The sequence below is a fragment of the Marmota marmota genome, unplaced genomic scaffold (genome assembly GCF_001458135.2).
Source record: "Marmota marmota marmota unplaced genomic scaffold, marMar, whole genome shotgun sequence".
NCBI lineage: Eukaryota > Metazoa > Chordata > Mammalia > Rodentia > Sciuridae > Marmota > Marmota marmota.
The window spans coordinates 193,406-213,598 of NW_026005655.1; the positions used below are offsets into that span (position 1 = coordinate 193,406).

The following is a 20,193-nucleotide window of genomic DNA, read 5'->3' on the forward strand; positions in this document are numbered from 1 at the left end:
GTGTATGTTCTGATAGGAGCAGGCTCCAAGAAGCAGTTTCTGCGGGTTATTTAGCACTGAGCCTGAGTAATTTGTCTGCGAGATGCAGGCTAATGGCAGCCTGAAATTACCTGTTCTATGGCTGAATGAGCTGCGATCAGTCAAAAACAGGGATGGTGACGTCAGCTCTCCAAGATGGTGGCCGCTGGCTTCCTCTGTGGTCTGACCGGTGTGGAGAACCGAATTGGACCGCTTCCTTCCCCCGTCTCAAACCCAGAATTCAGCACTGAGTACGGTGATTGCACAGCTGGTAGAAGCCCGCAGAAACTGCAGCGCTGTATCTTTGCGTTGCTATCTCCTCGTTTCCCAGCGTGCGCCGCAGACTCTAGCCGCAGGCCGATTTGCTGAATAAGCAGCGTGACCCTCCGTGCGGACAAATCTCTCGCGTTTGAGCCCCCGTAGTTGATCCTCGTGCGATGGAAATCCTTCCTCTAGGTTTTGTAGCAACGCAATTTTGCTGGAAATTCCTAACAAGATAGCTTTTAGCCGTTCTAACTCGTCATTCTCCCGCACAGTGACTCGGTACACAGGGGTAATGCTCTCCCTTCGCCGCCATCTTCCCCTCTCTCTAATCTTGAATACTTAAGATGGAAAAACATTTTAAAAAATTGTCAAGGGTAAGGAGAAAACTTCTGGGGCTGTAGCTCTGTGGTAGAGGCACTGAGTTCCATTTTTAAGTCTGCAAAAAATTAATATTTAAAATAAAGGGAGAAAGAGAATAAAAACCCGATATGGGCTTTAGAAAAATAATGCAAATTTTTTGTTTGTTTGTTTTGATTTTAGTACCAGGGATTGAACTCAGGGGCACTCAACCACTGAGCCCCATCCCCAGACCTATTTTGGTTTTATTTAGAGACAGGGTCTCCCTGAGCTGCTTAGGGCTTCGCTGTTGCTGAGGCTGGCTTTGAACTCACAATCTTCCAGGCTCAGCCTCCTTTACTGCTGGAATTAGAGGCGTGCACCACTGTACTAAGCCAAGTATATTTTACATATCCAAAATAAAAATTGAAAAAAAAGAAAACTACTTATTAGTGCTTTAGAAGGATAATGCATTAATTTAAGGCATTGAATAATAAATGTGTTACTTAATATTTAATAATGCATTACTTAATTCATTAATGATCAATGCATTAATACATAAATATATTCTACAATCTTGATTTGTGTCTGAAACTCACAATTTAAGTTCGATGGATTTCTCACTAAATTATTTTACCTACTAACTTAAGATCACTAAGACATGCTGTATGGAAGATGGCAGAGTAGAAAATTGTAAATATTGTTTTCTAAATAATACATTCCATTTAACAGAGGTAAGGCTTGACTGACTCTGAGGCTAGTCCCCATTATTGGGGCTGCCTATCATTTGATACAGCCAATACTCTTAACCTAGTTTAACAGCATGTAGAAACTGAGACTGCAGAACTATTATCTAAATTTCTTCCACATCAAAATCTAATCAAGAGCAGAGCTGGACTGAGAGGATCAACTTTTTGTTCATTAAATCCTTTTAAATACAGAAGAAAAATAGCACTTGCTATATAACTACCATGTGCTAGGCACTGTGAGAGTGATTATTTAATTTAATCCTCTTTTTTTTAGTACTGAGGACTAAGCAGAGGTGCTTCACCCCTGAGTACCATCCCCAGCCATTTTTTATTTAGAAGCAGGGTCTCACTGAGTTGCTTAGGGACTCACTAAGTTGCTGAGGTTGGCCTCCAAATGATGATCCTCCTGCATCAGCCTCCAGAGCTGCTGTAACTACAGGCACACTCCACAGCATCTGGCTTTGATTGAATTCTTATGACAGCTCTGAAGTAGATGTCACCTCCTTCGTGAGGTATGGAAATCATCGCTGGTGAAGGGGTGACCTCCATGCCCTGATCCTTCAAGTCCATCCTCTGGGGCATTCCTGCTCTCCCCTGCTGTGCCTGGCCTTCCCCCATACCCAGCACCTGCCAGAAGTTCTCTCTCACTAACAGGCCATGGAGCACCTACAGGGTCAGCAGGCCAAGCACACAGGCCAAACTGGGCTGTTTTAATGCCCCCAATTTTAGAGTCAATTCAAATTCTCAACTAGACACCAGAACTGTACCCATGATCTTTCTTAAAATTCTGGGCTCCCTTTGAAGAGGGCTTGGTCTTTTGGGGTGTCACCCACTTCAATTATCTTGGCACCAGCCAAGAGCTGTACAATGAGGCCCAACGTGACCATTGCAGAGATACCCAGCTCCATGAGTGTGCCTAAGGAAATGGGCAGCCACAAAGCCCCTGTGAGTTCAAGAAAGCAAGACATCATTTAATAAAATGAACCTACAGAATTGCATGTGACCCCTTATCCACATTGGATGGGCTTCAAGTTGCTGGCAGCAATTATAGAATAATGCCCCAAAACCAAAGATAAGAACACAACTGAGTCCCTCTGTCCAGCCCGCCAGACTCCATGTCATTCTGTTTGGAAAGTCACGTATCCCTCAGGAGCCTGCTGCATTCCCATCCCTATGGACAGATCCATTCTGGGTGGACAGAGGACAGAGAGGCCCATCCTTCATCAGTTCATTAAACTGGAGAACATTCCAATCATTTCCTGAGTCTGCAGATCAGGCTGGCACAATTGGATCTAGTTGGGAATCAACCTTCCCTTTCCATCATGTTCAGATGAGCTCTGATTCTGAGTGACTGGAACCTCTTTGGAACCCCATTTTTAAACCGTGTCCATCAAATGCACCATCAACATACACAATAAAATCGTTTCTAGACCCACAGGTGACTGGTTAGAGTCGACCTCACTGTCACTCGTGGTTTTGATCCATATATTTGACCTGTAGATATGAAAAAAGATGCAGCTGAGAAACCAATAGAAAGTTCTAGAGAATGTTCTAGGTGGACTTACAATCTCATTTCAGGGATTTCAAACACTCCATTTTTTTCAGGTTTTCAGAAATTCTCAAGCAGAGACTTATCTTGCTCTTCCAGGTTTTGTATTGCATTCAAACCCAACTCCAAAGAAGATGGTGTTGCCCAGGCTGAATGCACCATTGATCAGGCTATTCAACATGGCACATGCAAACTTTCCACGCCACGGAGCTGCCCATTCTCTGAGCTCCACAGAAAGGCTGTCATTCAACTAAATGGTGCTGGTACAGCAGAGAAGAGGCAGAGCAAGTCTGAGCCTCTCTCTGTTGGAGGCCAGAATCCCTCACATCCAGTAGAATGGGTCCACAGAATCTGAGGCCATAATACCAAACAAAGGATCTGGAAACAAGTAGAAACCAAAGGAGTGGCACATGTGTTCCCCCTCTCCCCCTTGCCCCAACAACAGCACAGGAGACCGGATTAACCTGACAGGAGACTAAGAAGATGAAAAGGGGGATGGCTCTCCACAGCACCTTCTCCTTCAACTGGATCTGAAGAGGTAGAATCAGAGGACATGAATTTTCCCAGAAAGTCATTAAAAATGGAGTCCCACATACCCTTTCTCTGATCACCAAGGAAGGCCAAGGTGGGCTGGGTGTACAGCTCCATGGGGAAGCACTTGCCTTGCATGCATAATGTTCTGGGTTTAGTCTCCAACAGACAACCTCCCCCCAAAAAGAGAAGAAGGCAAACCATGCACCAAGCAGAGTTCTGAAAGGTGAGTCTCATGCTTTCTGTGGACAAAGCCAATGCGAATATATCCGTAGGTGTCACATCTGGGAATGCTTATATTATACAGCATCATGATATTCCCACTGCTTAAGTGAGTTCAATGGCAAAGCTGTGCTCTTAACCATTGACATGAACAGTTTATATCCTCAGGGAGAGGCACAAGGAAGGCAAATTCAAAGAGAGCCTCAGCAAAAGTAAGTCACTGAGCTACTCTATGGGACCCTGTCTCTCCATAAAAAACAAACTAGGGCTGGAGACATCTCTCAGTGAGTGGTTGCTTCTGAGTTCAATCCTAGGGGTAAATAAATAAGTAAGTAAGTAAATAAATAAATAAATAAATAAATAAATAAATTCTTTCTGTTGTTGATATTTTTAAAATAATATATTAGTCTTTATTTTATTTACCTCTTCTCTGATGTTTAGTTTTGGGTCTGACAAATTCTTGATTTTCTACCTCCTTGAAGTGGAAGTCTTGGTTGTTTTCTTTTTTGATGTAGGTATGTACTGATCTAATCTTCTTAAAATTGCCTCTGCTCTATGCTATAGGGTTTTTTATTTCATGTTTCTATCATCATTTTTCTCAAGAATTTTTAAAAATTTCCATTCTATTTATTCATTGACTCTTGGCTATTTGAGAGCTTGTTGTTACATTTGCAGACACACAGGATGTTTCTGAAGTTCCTCCTGTTGTAAGTTTCTAGTTTTATTACATTGTGTTCAGAAAAAAAGTTATTTGAAATGATTTTTAGCTTCTAAAATTTGTTAAGGTTTGTTTTATGACTTAATCTATTGTCTATTCTGGAGAATGTTGTTGGTACTGTTGCGAAGAATTTGTCTTCTTTTTTTCTTTGTTGGAAAGTTCTGTTAAGTCCATCTGCTCTGCAGTGTACTTTAAATCCTGTGTAAAAAGAAAAGAATAGACACAAGGAAGGTGCAGAGGCAGAATGACAGGATGGTAGAAAGTCTCCTTGTCCAAGCTGCCAGCTTTACTTACTTTACTTTTACTTTAGGTTACATTATGGCACTGACATCAGTAGTACACTATTGTTCATTGTGCCATTAGGCTACAGATTTAGCAACATTATGCAGCTTCTTTGATAGTTACCTACTAAGGTTGCAATGTGCAATCTTAGAAGATTTGTGAGGCTCTCAAGTAAGTCCCTTGTTTAAAGTTACTATTATGTGGACAGCTTCAGGTGCAGCAGAGCTTGGCAAAACACTATGGTTGTCTAAAAAGAGAGTCCCCCCCAGGAGCTAAGAGTCTAAGTTCAAGGTTGAGGCTGATGAGATTCTATCAAAGAGCTTCCTCATGCAAGGCATTGCCACAACAGCTAGATATTGCACATGTATTAGTTATATTGCTGGTTTCTGAAAGAAACTGCAGAATATTCCAAACATAGGAAACAGGGTGCCTGTTACCTCCTGGGAGTTTGCTCACCAGAGGAATGCTGTCCTTATATTTCTCTGGTCAAAACACTTACAATCCTGTGTCTCTTTTTTGATGTTTTTGGATGAAAGATCCATCCATTTTTCAAACTCTGTTATTAGAAGTTCTCTATTAATATACATTGAAGTCTCTCTCTCCCTTTAGATGAAGTAGTGTCTGTCTTATGTCTATGTGTTTCAGTATTATGTGATTTTATATTTATACTTATGATATTTTCTTGCTTAATTGAAACCATTTGTTATTATATAATGACTTTAGTCTATTTTTACTTTTGGTATTAAGGTCTATTTTTTTGTGATTTAAGAAAAGCTACTTCTAGTTTTTATTTCCATTTTCTTGAGATATCTTTCTATTATGCTTCACTTTTATCCTATATGTTTTTTAGAGGTGAAATGAGATTTTCCTAGGCAAAATATAGATTTTTTTGTTCTATGTATTATAGAACATTATGTCTTTTTACTGGAGAATTTTCCCCATTAAGGTGGTTCTTGACAGGTGAATATTTACTAGTGCCATTTTGGTTATTGTTTACTACTTGTGCTGTGTGACCATTCTTCCTCTCTTACTGTCTTCTATTTTTGTTATCTTGTAATACATAGATTTGTACCACAACTCTTTGAGAGTTGAAAATTAAATGAATATGTAAATCTAATTGATATAGCATGTGCAGAATCAAATAATTAAAAGGTCTGAAGAGGCTTAGGTTTTTTACCTGTGACAATGTCTTCCCTCCTGACAAATACTATTTACTCTTTTATGTTTGCTTTTTCTTTGCTTATTATTATTATTATTATTATTATTATTATCATCATTTTATTAATCTTTATACATCTTAATACTATGCTTTAAAGAAATATGCATTTATTTAAAAATATGTTATAAGTAAATAACAGTGGTTATTTAGGGATCAGAACACTAACCTATAAATCAGTTGAAATAAGAAAAATCTGATTTTAAAGCTTTATATATCAAAACAATAACATTAAAATAAAAAGCAATGAACGGTTTGGTTATTGGGGTAACTGGATATGATTAAACAGTTAAAATAATTTTTTAATAATTTGATTGAATTCCAACTGCATTAAAAACTAAAGTCAGCTGAGTGTGGTGGTGCACACCTGTAATCATAGCATCTCAGGTGGCTAAGGCAGGAGAATCACCTGGTATTAAGGTGTAATTTTTGTGATATAAGAATAGCTACTTCTGTTTAATTTTTGTTTCCATTTGCTTGAGATAACTTTCTCTTATTCTTCACTTTTGTCCTATGTGTTTCTTTTGGAGGTGAGTTGAGATTCTTCTAGGCAAAATATAGATGGTTTTTATTCTATCAAAAATCAGGGGGCTGGGGATGTGGCTCAAGTGGTAGCGCGCTTGCCTGGCATGCGTGCGGCCCGGGTTCGATTCTCAGCACCACATACAAAGATGTTGTGTCTGCCGAAAACTAAAAAAAAAAAAAAAATAATAAATATTAAAAAAATTTCTTAAAAAAAAAAAAATCAGTACATTGTGGTGGTTGATGCTTTTTGAAGTGCAAGGATCTCACATAAGATTTCTTGGTTCCTCTTAAGTAGAAGGGAATGGGGGACTTGACATCTCTTAGAATCCTAGCATGCAGAGCAGGAGCTCGCAGCTACAGGGTGTGATGATCACCCCCAACTATCTGTCCAGCCAGCTGTCTCTGTACAGCATTGACTTAGATGAGCCATTTGGAATGGGAGTCATACTGGGGGTGCTGGGATTTTGATTTCTCCATATGTAGCTTAATTTTTTTATAATGAGCACCAATCCTTAGAAATAAAAATACTAAAGACTTTTGAGGGGAAAATCCACTAGGTGTCCATCTAGCTGTGGGGCCTGCAGTGTGGAGAAGGGAGGCAGTACCTTTCCAGCCTGCCAGGTGCCAGGTGCTGGCTGGACCAGGTGGGTAATAGAAGGGAGCCTCTCTGCTCACTCTCAGGGGAGACTAGGCAAAACCAGTTGGCCTCAGGTGTTCTGGAGCCCTCTGGGGGAGGGGAGAAGGGCACATCTGTGGCCACAACCTGGCATGTCAGCACCATCTAGTGGGTATATTAGGGACAGTCACCCATGATTCCCTTCTGGGAAAAGAAAAAATCAAAGCAGATTAAAAAAAAATGCCACCCTGACCACTGGAATTTAGGAATGAATTCTCTGGGCTCTGCAGTGAGCCAGTCAAGCATGGGGCATGAGGGCACTTGCTGTGTGCTTTGAAGCTGGCGTGCAACTGGTGGGCCCAGGAGAGGGCAGAGCCATTGTGATTATTTACAAGTCACACCTATTCTAGCTGGTCTGAGCCTGTGCCACCCATTAGAAAGCATTCTGAGTGCCACCACTTTTCTTGTGTATTTCCTCTTTAAGCAATAATAAATAGGAAACATAGCATTAGCATTTCCCATATGTGCATTATGTGGCATTTGTGTAGGTGTGTTCCTCTGTCTCGCCTTCACAATAACTGGTAACACAACACTACAGAGTCCATGTGACCCTTTTGCAGATGGGACAACCCAGGCAGACATGCTGAAGGCACAGTTTCAGCAGAGAGTGAGTCAGACAGGAACTGATCAGCTTGTCTTAGTGTGAGCACAGACATCTCCCTGGTCCCCAGCTGTGGGGAAGGGCTCTCCCCCAAGGGCCAGCGCAGAGACTGGCAAGGCCATTTGTTGGCAAGAACTCTCTGTCATTTCCAAACAGAAATAGAAGGCTTGTAGAAGGCTTCTGGAAGCCACAGTGCTCATGGACAGCTCCCACAGCCACAGCTGCATGGCATGATAAACAGCCTAGTTCACCTGCCAACAGTCAAATGGGTCTTTTGGTTTTTAAGAAAACCACTGTCTCCAGACTGGCTCTCCTGATGATTCGCCACCTTAAAGGTGGTGTCAAATAGAACCTGGAGTCCCTCGCATAATTGCTCCTAAAGTTGTCACTCAGGCCTCATCGCCCAGAAAACTGAATGCTCCCAGGGTAGAAGCCCTTGATGAATGTGTCGCATGATGGCCGTTTTGTGGGTGGGTCATAAATATTACTGCTACTGACACAGCCCTGAGGAACACGTCCTCGCATTTGTGCACAGTAATATTTATGACCTACTACAGACACGTGCTGGAAAGATGCTCAGCTGGGCACAAGCATGGCACCCATGTGGCACCCATGTGGCACCCACTCTGCTGCAAGTGTAAACACCAGCTGCACAAGCTTGTGGCTCCACCAACAAGAGTTGTTATTTCTGGCCATGTGTAAAGTGAGCTCACTGAACACACATTGTCCTTGACAGTTTGAAATGGCTCCTTTTACCTGTGAGTGGGTGTGAGTGTGATGACAATATTAGATGAAAATAATAAAAACTAAATATTATTAACTGCATGCAATATGCAGGCCAGTGTACAAAGACTGCCTGTAATGTCTAAATCCTCAGGAAACTCCACTAATTGACTGGGGTCCTGAGCTTGATCACATCTGACACCAGTGCCCTCCCTCCACAGCACTTTCCAACTACAGATGGCTACACCATGAGTGCCACTGAGTGAAGATCATCCACGTGGGAGTGCTCATGGCCACTATGTGCACAGCACACAGCAGGATCATGGCCTTGTGTGGTGTCAAGATGCTCAGCCTGCACCAGCATGGAGAAAACAGGACAATGAGGTCAGTGACAGAGAGTGCACCTCACCCAAGCTGCAGGCAGCCACCCATGGGGGCAGCACCCAGCTCTATCCACTGGCCTCTCCTCCAGTCACCAAGAAACTTATAGCCCCCTGGGTACAGTGGCAATGCTTGTAAAACACTGTTCAGATGACCTGCATCTTGACCACAGGGCACATACTGTCACCCAGCCCTTCATTCGCAGCTATGAAGTTGTTGGCAGCTTTTTCCCCCAATTCTGCTCTGTCCCTACCCTGGGACCTGACCCTGTGAGTGACATCTCAATTAGCCCAGCACCTGATTCTTGTGGCCCAATGAAGAACAATGTCACCACTGGTCAAAGAGGGCTGGAGTGCTTTTGGCAAAGTCTCGTTTCCTGATGAGAAATGCTGAGAGTCAAGAACAATGTTCACTAACAGCAACAAGAAAGCAGTCCTCTCCTCACCCACTGCCTCACACATTATGACAAGGTGGTAAAATTAAAGTTCAGCCAAAGATACTCTCTGTTGCAAATACTCAAATCCACCTGCATCACCATCCAAGCAGCCATAGACTCTGAAAATGATCATGGCTGGATTTTAAAACAACTTTATGTACAAACCAGGCACCAGGCTGGATTCAGCCTGTGCTCTGCAATTGACCAGCCCTGTTCTCCACTCCTGCTCTGGTCCCAGGCCCTGACAGGTAAACACATCTTGCTTCCCAGCAACTCTCGAAACTGGTGCCTTCCCAAGAAGAGAGCATGAAGCTCTCTGCTGAATTCCACCCTTGTAAGCTTCAGGAGGCTTTAGAACCAATAGGGAATTGAGAGCTGGAGATGAAGCATGGGACAAAGGGCAAGGACGTGAGTGAAGATATTCCCCAACTGTGACCCAAGCTAGGTTGAGCTGGAGAATCTGCAGGAGAGCTCCCAGGGAGAGGGACTGCAAGGATGCCTCATCCTCCCTGAAATACACAACAGCCACCTCTGTTTCTTAGCAGCTGCTCTCTTACCAAGTTGTGACTCCACCACACCAAAATGGGGATCACTGCTGACAGGATCACATAATTTTCAAAACCTAAATGCCCTGGAACTTGGATTCAAGCACGAGGTACATTCATTCATTCAACAACCATCAACTGTGGCAGGCCTTGCTATGGGTGCCAAGGAGACAGGGGTGGATGAAACTGACCAGGATCTTATCTTCTGGAAAGAGAGTCAGTAGATGACTCCAGCAATGGCCATTGGTGACATCTGTGAGTATCATGAAGTAGGAAGACATGGACAGAAACAGAAGAGCAGAGAAGGGCTGAGGGCTGCACAAACCAGTGTGGTCAGGGAAGGTGCCTCTCTAACTGCAAGGCACAGGAGAGGAACCACCCCATGGAGAGGTAGGGAACATGTGTTCCAGGCAAAGGACCCATGTTAAGTTCTCAAGATGGGGGAGTAAAGGTAGATTAATTAATGAATAGGGTTTTCATCTGTAATTGGCTCAACTCTGGTATCCAACTTGAGTGACAAATGATCCAAAGCAGCCACAGATTTCCCCAGAACACCTGTGTGTGAGGTCCCGGCAGGAAGTTCAACTCAGTGCAGAATGTACCTGATCATTTCCAGGACAGAAGAGCATGGAGTTCATGGTCCTCCCATAGACCCACAGCACCCTCCTTTTTATGAACTGTAATATCATCCATGACTCCATCCTCATGTGTGGTCCCTGGGCCTTAGTTGTGGACAGAGTTTCAGCCAAACACAGGGAAAGAAACCCAACCACTTTCTGACCCATGAAGCAAAACAACAGGCAGTTTGGTGGGCACTGGGATCCTGTCTAAGTTAATCTGGGCAGTTGCCAACCAGATTCTTTTGGTCTTCCTGCACTTCAAAGTTTGCCAATCCCAGGCCACCAGGGGTGTCTCAAAGCAAAGCCAATTGATGAGGGTCCGGTAACTGCGCACACAGAACTCTGTCCCAAAACACACCCTACCATACATTTCAATAAAACTATCTTCCCTCAGCACAACTCTTGGTCCTGACATGCACAAAGATGGAGACAACAAATGAAGAGGGCTCCCCAGGAAACCATTCCACAGTCTCCAAAAATGAAAAGGGATTTACACAGTAGGCCTACATAGTTTCAAGGAGGCACTATGGAAAGCAGGTAAATGAAATGAAATTTTTTATTAGTTGTTCAAAACATTACAAAGCTCTTGATATATCATATTTCATACATTTCATTCAAGTGGGTTATGAACTCCCATTTTTACCCAGTATACAGATTGAAGAATCACATCAGTTACAAATCCACGTTTTTACACAGTGCCATACTGGTTCTGCTTGAAATGCAATTTAAGAATATTTTTCTTGTTTAAACAACATGTACCAAGTGCATGAGAGAGAACAGATGACATTCTGCTTTATGACATTGGAGTAATCAAAGTATTCAAAGAAAACTTCTCTGTAACTCTTCTCCTAAAGCCATAATTGGGCACCATTGCAAGAGAGATGATGCCCACATAGGTCCTCTGGCTGATAAAGATCTCAGAAATGACCAGCTTTCTCATGAAGTCGTCAACTGGGTACGCCACTTGCCAGTTGATTTGCTGGGTCCCAGCAAGACCACTGCTGTTGTCGATGCCAAAGTCCACTTGTAGGATCTCATAGACTGAGCAATTTGCTCTGGAAAACAAACACATATTGAAGTTCAGTTTGAAGAACATAACTCAGCATAATGTCAAGAACACAGTAAATGGCCCATTCCCCTTTGTCAACAAAGAAAATGATTGTTACCTTCGACCCACACATGGCAGTGTTCACACAACCTGGCCCACAGCTGCCTGTCTGTGGCACCATCTCAGGATGAGCTTTCAGGATCGTCTTTGGACAGAAGACTGCTCCTCACTGAATGAGAAGCTGCAATGGATTCCTTCCCAGAACATGGTGCCAGTTCCCTCCCCTGTCCAGCCAAGGAGGGAGGTGCCAGTTTCTCAGTGAAGGCCACCTTATAGCCCACATCAACCACCTCTGCAAAGGCCCATTGACCAAAGATCAGGAAAACAAGTTCTGGAGAAGAGAATGTGGGCCTGTCTTTGGAGGGGCCTCTATTGCCTAGGTCCATGTGGAATGGCCGCTGGAACTGTAGGATCTGCTGCCACTGAGCATTCCATCCAGTGGGTCAGGGAGCTGCAGGATGGGGACCCATGTAGGGACCCCTTTACAAGCATCTTCAGAGCCTCAGGCAGTGGTCCAAGCACAGGCTTTGGAGTCAATTGCTTTGACCACAAACTGGCTGTGGGACCATGAGAGTGGCTGAATTGGGCCTCCACTCAAACAGCTGTCAAGTGGGAATAATGACAGGTGTCCACTTCAAGGACTGAGGTTTCTAATTTTTTTTTATTTTTTTTTATTTTTTTAACATTTTTATTGTTGGCTGTTCAAAACATTACATAGTTCTTGACATATCATATTTCACACTTTGATTCAAGTGGGTTATGAACTCCCATTTTTACCCCGTATACACATTGCAGAATCACATCGGTTCCACATCCACTGATTTTCATATTGCCATACTAGTGTCTGTTGTATTCTTCTGCCTTTCGTATCCTCTACTATCCCTCCCTCCCCTCCCCTCCCCTCCCATCCTCTCTCTCTACCCCATCTACTGTCATTCATTTCTCCCCCTTGTTTTTTTCCCTTTCCCCTCACTTCCTCTTGTATGTAATTTTGGTATAACCATGAGGGTCTCCTTCCATTTCCATGCAATTTCCCTTCTCTCTCCCTTTCCCTCCCACCTCTCGTCCCTGTTGAATGTTAATCTTCTTCTCATTCTCTTGCTCCCTACTCTGTTCTTAGTTACTCTCCTTATATCAAAGAACACATTTGGCATTTGTTTTTTAGGGATTGGCTAGCTTCACTTAGCATAATCTGCTCTAATGCCATCCATTTTCCTGCAGATTCCATGATTTTGTCATTTTTTAATGCAGAGTAATACTCCATTGTGTATAAATGCCACATTTTTTTTATCCATTCATCTATTTAAGGGCATCTAGGTTGGTTCCACAGTCTTGCTATTGTGAATTGTGCTGCTATGAACATCGATGTAGCAGTGTTCCTGTAGTATGCTCTTTTTAGGTCTTTAGGGAATAGACTGAGAAGGGGAATAGCTGGGTCAAGCTGGTGGTTCCATTCCCAGCTTTCCAAGAAATCTCCATACTGCTTTCCAAATTGGCCGCAACAATTTGCAGTCCCACCAGCAATGTACAAGTGTACCCTTTTCCCCACATCCTCACCAGCACTTGTTGTTGTTTGACTTCATAATGGCTGCCAATCTTACTGGAGTGATATGGTATCTTAGGGTGATTTTGATTTGCATTTCTCTGACTTCTAGAGATGGTGAGCATTTTTTCATGTTCTTGTTGATTGATTGTATGTCCTCCTCTGAGAAGTGTCTGTTCAGGTCCTTGACCCATTTGTTGATTGGGTTATTTATTTTCTTATTGTTTAATTTTTTGAGTTCTTTGTATACTCTGGATGTTAGGGCTCTATCTGAAGTGTGAGGAGTAAAGATTTGTTCCCAGGATGTAGGCCCCCTATTTACCTCTCTTATTATTTCTTTTGCTGAGAAAAACTTTTTAGTTTGAGTAAGTCCCATTTGTTGATTCTAGTCATTAACTCTTATGCTATGGGTGTCCTATTGAGGAATTTGGAGCCCGACCCCACAGTATGTAGATCCTAGCCAACTTTTTCTTCTATCAGATGCCATGTCTCTGATTTGATATTAAGGTCCTTGATCCATTTTGANAATTCGATTCCTAATGACAACACATTTTGAGCTTTTTATGTTTTCAAAGTCTTGGCAAAAAGACAGGGCTTTTTGGTGTTGTGGCCTCATGTGGGAGCTGAGTATCTTTTAATGTCCCCTTTCTTCTTTGAATTTTTATTACTCCCCCCACCAAGACTCCTTCAGATCACCAATTCTTTCTTTGGTCTTTGTATATTCTTAAGACGGTTTCAGAGGCCCCTCCATGGGGCCCACATGTTTCCTTTGTATCTTTCTGGTGTATATTCTTCTTTTGTGCATTCTGCCCTTTTTGATTTATGCTGCTTGAGAAAACCCTTTCAGCCATTTACTTCCTACTTGTTGTCTTATTTTCCTCTGTAGTGAGAGCCCTGTTAATTTATTGCTATGCTGAATTTTGTCTCTGATGCCTCTGGTATTTGCTGCACTCCAGCGGGGGGGAAAAAGGGGGTGGGTGGATAATGACAAACTTGCTTTCACTGCAGTTCTTGAAATGATAAAAGTTGAGTGAAGCAACTTCAAAGCTGGGGGATGATTCAAGGCTTCCTCTTCCCCAGTGCTCCAAGTCTGCAGCCACCACAATGAGGCCACCACCTTCTTGCCTCCTTGCTCCTCACCCTGACAATGGCAGCTGCGCTTTAGTTCAAACCCACAGAAATTCCAACTCACAGAGGGTCAGACAAGAAAAAGGGGCCAAGGAGGGCTGGAGAGATGGAAGGAGTTACAGAAGCTCCTATGAAGCCCAACCCACAGACACAGGCTTAATGGAAAACTGTGGGATGAAACACGCTGTTTTCTCATTGCAAATGCCCTTTCGGTTTTTGTCTCGATTGTTCTGTACCTGTCTTCTAAAGTGAGGCTTGAGCAATCTTTCTTAAGGAGTAATCTTTCTTAGCTTCTTCATCCCTGGACTATATCAGTTCATTATGAAGCATTTGCTCTTTTAGACACATGATACAAATCTGAATCCATATTGAACCTCCCCTACTATTTTCCAGGAAAGACACAAAGTGCAAGAACACAAGTGTCTCATAAAAAGATAGCATGCACAGAAGTATGAGTGACACACATCTAGACCTCCCTGCATACTTTTCTTAATAAATATATTTATTAAGAGGATTCCTTAGAGGACATATTCAGAAATAAAATCCAGGATTTGATTCAACAGGTCTGCATACCATGTAGCCCACCTGCGACAGGACTCAGGGGTTAGTGAAGACAACTCAGGACACAAGCAATATCATACCTTACACTTTTTATTAAAATTTTTTATTTGCAGCTGTTTCTAAATATCTGATTTGATCCTCAGTGTGCCAAAATTCATCTAATGCCAGTCTTCACCTCTGGCCACAGAGGAGGCAACTTTTATATATATATATATATATATATATATATATATATATATATATATATATATGATTTGATATAAGTCTGTCTATATATGTGTTTGTGTGTTTGTGATTTTTTAAAAAAAAATCTTTTCATAAAATAAGGTATAGATGACCGAATTACACAAGATGTTCCTGAGAGACATACTAAAGCTTCCCTGTGTTCTTTCAGTTTTCAGTTAACTCTTTAATTAGAAGGAGAGGAGAAGCTAACACCAAATGGTGGTGAGGAGTGACAGCTGCACTGGCTAGTTGCAGAGGTGCTGCATGGCCTGGTGAGTACTGGCCGGCAGATGCCTCCTTCTTCTCAGCTCAGGTGTGAAGTATAAGACCACTGGAAATTACAGTCTGATTCATGTCCCATGAACCATGATGTGCTGGCTGTCTTAATCAGCATTGTGTTTTGGTTCCATGGCCAATGGTTAAATATTAACAAAAAGCAACTGTGTTCATCAAATTGATTGACATGGTGGCCCTCCCCTGTTTCATTAGTGATTGCTTCCATTTGGATCTGGGTGGTCCCCAGAGGTCAGGTGTTGATGGGGTTCCTAGTCTGGTGTTCATGGGGTGGGGAACCTTTGGGGACTTTGTAGAAGGCTCTAGATCATGGGCCTTGAGTGAGGCTGCAGAAAGCCAGCTTTCTCCTCTTCTTTGTTCAGGGAAAGAGTGAGTGGACATTTTCTCTACCCCACGCTCTCTGCCACAAACCTGAGGACAGTCTAAATCCTCAAAAACTATACGCCAACAAACCCCTTCTCTCTGCAAGTTGATGTCTCAAGTGTTTTCTCCAGTAATGGAAACCAGCGAACTTTCACCATGTTGTCTGGACTACAGCAGCAAAGAAAAATCCCAGAAGGGAGCTGGGGATGGATTCCAGATTTCCAAACATGGTCACCTTTCCCAGCGCACCTTGCACCAGGGCAACAGCATGGGGAGTGCCTGTCCTCTGCAGAAAGCCTGGGCTTTGCTTCCCCTCTTCCCTGTGGACAACAGAGCCTCCCTCTTCCCCAACCACAGTGCTCAGAAGAGGAGGGCTTTGAACTATGGGTCCTGGTGGCTCACCTCCTGTGGTCTAGGTCTAACAGCCAGACAAGTCAGGGAAACACTTGCCCCCACTGGCCAAAGGCACATGGCTTCCATGCAGAGAGCCATGTCCTCTGTCTTGTTCCCTTGGCTTCAGCTTATCTGTTCTGAACCTTTCCAATTTGCTTGTTTTTCTAAACTTTTCTTTTTTGGCAACACAACACTTTGTCTTCTGGTTTCATCTTTATTACTCACATTCCCTCAGGATGAGTATTCATTACAATATTTTAAATTAAGACCTGCACTGCCCTCCTAGCTGTGTGCATCAGGGATCCCCACACAACACGTGTAATTCTTATCACAGGATTTCAGGCAATTTGTACATTATATTCTATTAAAAACTCAGTTCCACTCAAGGTTGTCACAACCCAGGGATCACAGCTTTCTGCTGGATGATATGCTGAGATACATTCACACATTCCTGTTAGCAGCAAGTTTCTTCCACAGGCCTGTGTTTCACATCTCATTTGATATAAAAATGCAACAGAAGACATAAAAAGAAGCAGTTACTTATTTACATTATGGAATGGATTCTAGAGGGATACTAGATAAGCATAAATTAGCACACCACAGCCACAATCCCTGCCCTTCTTCAGCCCTGGGTGCTGAGAGCCATAGCCGATTAGGAATGACACGTGGCATTTTTGCCAGAACCAAGTGGTTGAGAGGTGATGCCAGCAAGCCATTCAGATGATAATGGTTATGTTAAGGTGTGTATTCATTTGTATATTAGACCCCTGCTGTCTGCCTCCACCTGCTACTTTGGAGTTCTCCTGGGGATTCCTGGGGAGGTCGCTTTGATTGGGGAAGTGCCAAAAGCAGGATTTCTGCAGGAGGGATTTCCGGTTGGTGTGTGGTGTGTCCTGGGAGAAGGCCGCGTGCGTGGCATTCTCGGGAGTGCAGAGAATAAAGGAGTTTCTGTTTTGAACCTACAAGACTCTGTGGCGGCTCGGTTATTTTGTGCCCAACCAGACTGCGGCACCTGGGGAGGAGGGTGAGGCCAGGAGCTGTCAATCACACAGCTGTTTCTCAGTCACTTCTAAGAACTGCAGACTCTGCTCTTAGAAAACAACAGTGACAACCACCTCCAAGAACTTGTGTGGTTGTCTGCATTTGAAACATTACCGTTTGACCAAATATTTCAACAAAATTCCCTCTGAATGGAAACTGGACACCATCACCTACCCAGTGTCCCAGGATGCAAGGACAGATGGCACCCACAGCATGCTCTGGGGGTATCAGGGCCCCTGACCCTGTGGTGACTGTCTGGCTCACTCTCACTCAAGTCCCCATCAGAGTCCATGGCCCCCCAGATCCCCCCCACCTTCCATCCAGGCCTTCAGCTGAGGTTGATGGGAACCCCTGACTTCAGGGCTGGCTATGGCAGCTGCATAGGGGATCACATGTCATAGTTATATCCCTAGGGCCAGGGATAACCAGGACCTGTGCTGGGCCTGTCTGGGAAGAAAAGCTTCTATCAGAGTGACCACATCAGCAGATAGATGCAGATGTAGTCAGTTTACACCATCCTCCTCCAGGATGGTGTCCCATCCAGCAGGACACATCAACATGGGCAGCAAACCTAGATGGGGAGGAATGAAGGGAGAAGAGACACAGAAGGATGACAGCAAGACAGGGGTCTGATCAAGCTGCAAACTTTTATTGTTCACACAGGGCTATTTATATGCTGGGGATGGGGAAGCTCTCTAATCAACAATTGCTGGATGTGGGTGGTAAAACTGCCAGGTGCAAGATGTCTGATGATCCTGGTAACCGCAGGATATTCCAGGGAGATAGGTGGCTGCAGGATGCCTCCCAGGCAGGATGTCTCCCAGGGGGCTGTCAGACTAATCATTGAAGGAGAATTTCCTTCTAGTCCCCAACAGGATGGAGAGCACCTGAGAGGAATACAACCATGGGAAGATGGGGACAGGCTCTGAGGAGAAGGTTGGAGCCCCAATCCAACACTCCTTGTGCCTGTCCACCATGAACTCAACCTGCCTGAAGACCTTCATTGTTACAGGACCAAATGGACAAAACCACCTGATAAACCAAGCACTCGAGAGGAACTTTTCCACCAGGAATATGCACAGCAGTGCTGTGTGTTATGGTTTGGGTCTGGAAAGTCCCCCAAAGTCTCATGCACCTAAAGGCTTAATCCCCAGTGCAGCAATGTCCAGAGGTTTGGCTCATAGGAAATGATGCCATCCCCAGGTCCTGACCTCCTCAGTGGAATAATGCAGCAGATGGTTTTAAAATGGGAATAGCTAATTGGGAGTGGGACCCCGTTGGAGGAAAGTTATCACTAGGCATGTGGCCTGAGAAGGTTCATCTCATCCCCAGCTCCTGCCTTCTCCACTCCCAAGGCCTGGGACTGAGCAGCTCTCCTCACCACACCCTCTATCAGTGATGTTCTGCCTCACCTCAGGAAAAGAGCCATCTATTTGACCAGCCATGATCTGAAGCCTCTGAAATGGTCAGACAAAGTAAACCTTCTTTCCTCAGCATTGTAGGGGTCAAGTATCCTGGTCACAGTAATGAAAAGCTGCATCACAAACTGTGCAAAACAGAATATAGTCACAGCCCTTGACAGACGCCAACTCTGAAGAGTACTATTGGCCACTCCCCCCCTATTCATTTCCTGATGGCAGAGACCATCTCCCACTACAAAGCCCAAAATATTACCCAACAGGTACTTCCAAAGAGAACCTGCTTCTTGGGCAAAGGCAGAGATCCCAGAGCTTATTGATGAGATCTGAAGGGAAGACTCCACTGGAGACTGATTGTAGAAGAAGACACTTAGGACAAGTCCTGCTCCTTTTCAACCCCTGAATATTTCTGGGTGAGTTTACAATGCCTGGAAGAGCTGCAGCCATCTTGTGACTGTAAGGGTCCCGCGAAACGTCGGAGAAAGAGACCACCAAGTGACCACTCATGCAATTGGCAGAAGGGGGATTTATTGAACCAGCATGCTGGGGCTCCGTGCCCACTCAAGAAGGGAAAGCAGCCCAGAGCCCCGAGCAGGGGCTGAGCACTGCTTAAGTACACATTTTGGGGAGGGCGAAGGGCTTTGTATACATCAGAACAAATCATCATGAGGCACGGGAAAATTGAACAACAACTCCTAAACATGATTAATTCATTCATTGTCGGGAACAGGTCAGGCTGGAGTGATAGGTCATTCCTAAGGAGGGGGTTACATTTAAACTGATTGGTCCAGGCCCTGCAATGCCTATGTGCGACCACACAGAGCCCTTATTAAACAACCAAATAGTCAGGGGAAATATTTACTGGGCAGTTCCAAGCATTGTCTTAACAGCTACAGAAATTTCAGGTTTTGCAGGTAGCATAGAAACCTAACAATACCTAATCCTTTACATTTTAACTCAGACCTTGCAGCTTAGAAACTTTACAACACCCGGTCTTTTACCCTTTAACTTTTACGCTTTAACTTCAATTTCTTTTACCCTTACATGACCATGAGGAGATAAGGTATAGGATGGTGGTCAGTTCTCTGGCTGGAATGGAGTAGAAGGACAGAAACACTGAGCAGACATGTGGTACCAGTGTGTTACCAATAACAGGACCAACCATCTATGAATTGCTTGTGACGTGAGATGACCAAATTCTTTTGTAGCAGCCATCTGTGGGCAGATGATCTATTACTTGCAGCTGAATCCCCTGAGCTAATATTAACCATTCAGGAATTTGGTGTGCTCAAGACTTGGAGTGCTCAGAATTTGGGTATGTTCAAGATTTGGGGATTCTCTGGACTTGGGGTGCCCAGCATTTGGGGGTGCTAAGCAGATAGACATAGATTTCCAGGGACATTGTGGTCACCTGAGGCTGCTGGAATGAGTTTGAAGGGAGAGGTGTCCAAATCACCCAGTCAGTGCTTCCTAACAGGCTTCTGACCAGCACTCATCTGAGCCCGTCTTGTCCCTGAAAGAGCAGGCAGAGGGAAACTGCAGCTGATGCTGTCAGAATCACAAGGAAGGGGAACCCACACCATTCCAATCCAGGGAACAGGCTGTCCCCACCACGCACACACCTGCCAAAGCTCCTGTGCCCGTGGTCCTCAAAGATTCTAATAGAGAAGAAAGGAAAGAGAAAAGACTATGACAATGCAGGGTGACAGAGCAGTTGCCCGAGGGGC

The 20,193-nt window shown here is 43.9% G+C and overlaps 1 pseudogene; it reads right to left on the bottom strand.

Annotated features, from left to right (window-relative positions):
- LOC125614657 overlaps positions 1 to 15,772 on the bottom strand; it is a 24,478-nt pseudogene extending 8,706 nt beyond the window's left edge.
- Between the last annotated feature and the right edge of the window lie 4,421 nt (positions 15,773 to 20,193).